This window comes from Perca flavescens, chromosome 21 (genome assembly GCF_004354835.1).
Source record: "Perca flavescens isolate YP-PL-M2 chromosome 21, PFLA_1.0, whole genome shotgun sequence".
NCBI lineage: Eukaryota > Metazoa > Chordata > Actinopteri > Perciformes > Percidae > Perca > Perca flavescens.
Window position 1 is genome coordinate 3,455,469 of NC_041351.1, and position 5,483 is coordinate 3,460,951.

Below are 5,483 nucleotides of genomic sequence, written 5' to 3' on the forward strand. Positions count from 1 at the left end.
CCTAACTTATCTACTACTCGTAGGAAGTGCTACATGTGTTCTTATGACACTGTGAAGAAGTAAGGTATAAAGTCCTCTGAGGATTTATGTTCTCTTATTGTAGGATTCACTGCATTAAATATGCTAATGTGTCATGAACAATAAAGGTTATAATCTTTGGTACAGTCAACTTTTTAATCTAAAAGAAATAAAGTAGCACACAGTGGTGAAGTCAGGTCTCCACTTTATTGAATATTCTTCTCAAGAAGAGAGTAAACATATCCAACAGGTGTTACAGTGTCACAGGAATCTGACATTTTTTCAGCTCTGTAAACATCAGCAGGGTTAACACAAAATGGTGTTAACAGTGACTCCCCCGTTTCTTTTATGACTTTTTTTGCATTGGATTGAGAAAGTAATTGTGTATCAATATTAGTTGTTTCTTTATGTATCAGCAAGTAGAATACAAAGTTACAATAAAAATAATTATCTGGGATGTACCAATGAAAGATTAAACTGCTAACCCTAACCCTTGTGGAGAACAGACTAGTTTAAGAAGAAGGCTGTGCATCGAATCAATATCAATTGATTAACAGAAAAATACATTTCATCAACCCCATAATCAACAATAACGTGCTTAATATCCATCATTAAAAAATGTGTTAACAGTGATTCTCTCCTTTGAAACAGTAGGCATTAATTAAACCCACAGTTAAGGCTAAGGTACAGACTTATCAGAAAATCTAAATGATTCCTCTTATATTCTGAAAAGACAACTATTAAAAAAAACAAATACTGTACTAAGAAGAAAATGAACAAAATGCTAAATTAAACATTATGCACTTTCGCTAATTTATATCCCATCACAAACATGATAATTTCAACAAAACAAGTTAATCATTTATCTTTTACATCATCTATGAGTTATATTTCTTCTTCACATACTTGTGTTGACAAAAGCAATTGTGTATCAATATCAGCTCTTTCTCTTTAAGTATCAGGAAGTAGAATAAAAAGTTAAAATAAAAAGAATTATCTGTGATGTACCAACTAATGGAAGTTTAAACTGATTGTGAAGCACTAACCAGTTTGAGAAGAAGGCTGTGCATCAAATCAACATCAACTGATTAACAGGAAAATACATTTCTTCAACTCTATAAACATCAACAATGTACTTAACATCTAACAAAAAAATGTGTTAATGACTCTCTCCTCAAAACAGCAGTCGTTAACTGAACCCAAAGTCAAGCTTAAGGTACAGACTTTAAAGACAAACTTAATGATTCCTCTTGGATTCTGAAAAGACAACTATTTAAAAAAAATAGGTCAAAAAAAACAAAAACTGCACAAAGAAGAAAAGAAAATGCTAAGTAAAACAAAAAGGCACTTAAGCTAATTTATATCCCATCACCAACATGATAATTTCAACAGAACAAGTTCATAATTTTTTCTTTTACATCAGCTATGAGTTATATTTCAACACACAAGTGTTGACAAAGAAATTGTGTATCAATATAAGCTCTTTATCATTAAGTATCAAGAATTAGAATAGAAATGTAGTATTAAAAAGTAGTATTAAAAGGCTGCGCATCAAATCAACATGAACATATTGACAGAAAATCACACATACAGCCACCTATTGATTACATCATCAATGTTCCTGGTCCCTCTGGGTTTGAATGCATTGTTTAAATTTGTGAAGCGTGTTCAAGATCAAATGTAAACCCATATCCCAGACTATTTACAGACCAGGAATCTAACAGGTCATTGTCATTGCTCGTATTTAACTGGACACAGGTGCACATAGTTGGATGTATTATAAACCCCAAATCCTGGGTAAACAGGCTCAGTGAATGTGGTGTGAAAGGTGTAGAGGTGCCTCAGTGTGTTATAGGAGACTCTGTAGAAGGACAGAGTGCCAGCAGGCCAGTCCAGATACACCCCAACTCTGCTACACCCATCAGAGGGAAAAGGAACGTCCACGTCCTGATCATTATGCCATGCACAAAGTCTGGGATCCGATCTTGCAGGTTCAGCATATCTGCCAAAAGCCCACGATATGGTATTTCCTCTAAAGTCAGCATCTAGACTGTCTGATTTTCTCTCAATTTCACTGTACGCAACGGCAACAAAAATAGCGTCGTCAGAACTCTGACTCCACTCAATCTCCCAGTAATGTTGCCCAGATAAGCTCTCTTTACACAACACCTGAGTCTTTGTATCAAACCTCTCTGGGCGATCAGGATATGACTGCTGTGCTCCACATGTTACCTTCTTGTTTCCCTCAGACAGAATGAGGTTGTAGTTTGCAGTGTTTGGGTCCAGGTTGAGATCACAGGCATCTGATGGAGAGACCAAAACAAAATGTGTTATCAGTTATTCTGATGGTCAGACAGGTTTCTGGAGGAGAGTTATTAGTACAGCATGTTTTTTAGATCAAAAAAGCATGGAAACAGACTTACACCAGATCAGTTGTCTTCTGTCTGTGATGTTTTCCACAGGAGGGAGTTCGTTTGACAAATCTTCACTGACCAGAATGCCGTTCTTGTAATGGTAGATGGTTGCTCCTGTGTAGTTCTTATTCTCAATGGCTGCTATGAGGAAACAGAATCGACTGTTGTTCTTCTGTGCGTTGGCAATGTTCTGGAAAGCTTTGGCTTTTTCTCTCATTTTGGTGAAAACTTCAGGTGAGTAGTACCATGGAACTTCAATGGTACTTCCTGGGAAGTCCAAGTAGTCGTCCATCACATCAAGGTCGGTATCACCCCTTTCCACTGAAGTGAAAACAAAGCACAGAGCATCTTCTACACCTGGAGCAAGAACCTGTCTGTCCAGCTTTGACTGAGTTGGGACGATCTTTGTTCCCTCCATGGTATCTACACAGGATCTGATGATGTTGATTTCTCTCTCTTTACGATCCAGCCACTTGGTTAGTTTTCCCTGACTGAATGGTGATGTGTCTCTGTCTTCAAAGAATTGGTTCAGTGAGCTCTCATCTTCTTTTCCTTCACGGATGGAGGGAAGAATCTTTGCCAAGAGCCGCTGGAATTTAGTTGCATAATTACCACACATTTTTTGGAAAGTGCTCAACTTTCTCGAATCACAGGAAACTGCTCCACCACTTCATCTTCTAGAGAATCGTTGCATCTCAGTACTATTTCCTTTAATTCTTCTAGATTATCCTCGGCCTTCCTAACTACATCATGGCTGATGTCTGTCTTCAGCTCAGCAGCCTCAGGGTTGAAATTCTTCAGCGGCATCAGCCAGACCTTCACTGGAACAGCCTTCTCTCCTTCGTCTCCCAGTAGCTTTGGGAGTTCTACGTAGGTCTTCACTGCCTCTACAAATGTTGCAGGGTTGCTTTTAAGAATTAAGTCTCCATGAAATTTGCAGTATAATGTCTCTGTCAGGGCTTGTTCTTTTTCATTCAGCTTAATATTAACTTCCCCATCAATATTAAATGAGGGGATCTTCTTTATTACAGCTTGCATTCTGCCCTTCATTTCCTGAACGCTGCTGGTATCTAACTTCTCACTGTCAAACACAAAGAAAGCATTTGCCCCATAAAGGATGCCTGTGACTACATGTGTTGCTGAGCTCTTCTTAATGACATCCATCTGTTGGTTTTGCATGGTTAGATTTTCAATCTTTAACTGCTTGAAGTTGGTGGTAGTTTTGTACTGACACGTCACTCTGCTCTGATTGTAGAATTTCTTCTGATCATTCAGATAGTTGGCAGATCCTCCGACTTCAATCAGTCCACCCAGGAAACTGGCCTTCAGAGAAGCATCAACATCCAGCAGATGGCACTTGGATTCAGTGGAGTCAGATGCAGTCATGTCAAAGTCACTGTAGCGCTGAGAGCTTTCTTTTATCTTGTCTTGTAGAGTTTCATCATCCCACAATGTCAAACCTATAGAAATGACAAACCATCAGTCATCTGATAAAGCAGGAAAATAATTTTAATGTAAAGTCACAGAAAACTAATAATAATCATTTAGATTTATACTTGTTGCAGCTTATTCTTCTGTCAGCAGTTCTCTAAACGGCTTCTCTATTCATTGTTTGATTCATTCTTTGACATGAACCAACTTAATAAAGGAACTACTGGATTGAAATGGTTTGCTAATATTATACAATATGAATGCATTGCATAACAACACAATAATCAAACTTCCAGTATGGGCCTTTTAGACTTCAGAGATAAAGAGGAGAATTTTGAAATGTTTTACAATAGTTAAATTATTGTTGTGTGTGTGTGTGTGTGTGTGTGTGTGTGTGTGTGTGTGTGTATGTGTGTGACAACGAAAATTAAGAAAAGCCATTTTATAGCCTTGACTTTTTGTTGGTGTAACACACACACACACACACACACACACACACACACACACACACACACACACACACACACACACACACACACACACACACACATCCTTTAGTTTATGTACAAATAGATATCAACACAAAAAATTTATAGAGTAAAAAAATCTGATGTTAAGATATAAATTAAACTCCCCGTTTATACAAGTACAGCTGAAACCATTGGTCCATTTTTTCATATTTGTTAATTGTTTTTATTACCTTGATTTATTTTTCATTTCTAATTTTATTTTAAGTATTTACATATTATTTAATTTTAATTACATTGGGTTATTTATTCTTAAATATTTTCAATACATTAGTCATAATGAGTAGCAACATTTTCTGGTTCCAGGTCACCAAATATATTCAGATGATTCAGAATCTGCAGAGTCATCGCTGATGATCCCCATACCTAAACAATGACACAGCCTGCAGAGCTGTCGTGTGACAGTCAAATATAGTTTGAAGTATTTTTAATAGAATGTAGTCTTACCTGGGATCAGTTGATCCCTCCGAGCATCATAGAGCATTCCCAGGGTGAAAGGTCGACCCAGGGCAGCAACGGTCTTATTATCTGAGGCCATTTCTCCAACCTTTTGAGAAAAGTGAACACAGCCTTCAATACTTAATGCACACTCAAGTAGTACGAGTGTTGAGAGTTTCTAACACTGTGAGTCAACTCTCCTCCTTTACACCAAAAGGAAGATGATAAAGTTAAGAGACAGAAAGACTGACGGTCAAGGTGATTAGAAATACAGTATTTCTCTGTAGATTCAACCCTGACAGTCTTACACAGTTCAGTAAAAGTCTAAATATATATATCTGTTTTTCACCCTCTGTCTCTGTGCGCCCAGTTTGTCCTCACCTGAAGAAGTTGTGTAGCTCAGATGAGTTGTGTGAGAGATTCTTCTTGACTTCCAACCGGAGCTTCCAGTGTGATGATCTGAGCTGTGAGGTTACTTATATCCTGTCAGATACTCCCTTCTACTGACTCCTCCCATGAAACGCCCGAACATGCAGTCAGACTTTAATTTTGTTATTATTTAGCAATAGGGGCTGATTTAACATCATCATTGGCCAGACAATGATAGACACATATAGTTTGTGTGTTCGACTGTTGTCCCTGAATTATTTTTAAT

The 5,483-nt window shown here is 37.5% G+C and overlaps 1 pseudogene; it reads right to left on the bottom strand.

Moving 5' to 3' along the window:
• Nucleotides 1-206: 206 nt before the first annotated feature.
• On the bottom strand, nt 207-5,278 carry LOC114548531 (stonustoxin subunit beta-like; annotated as a pseudogene).
• Nucleotides 5,279-5,483: the final 205 nt, after the last annotated feature.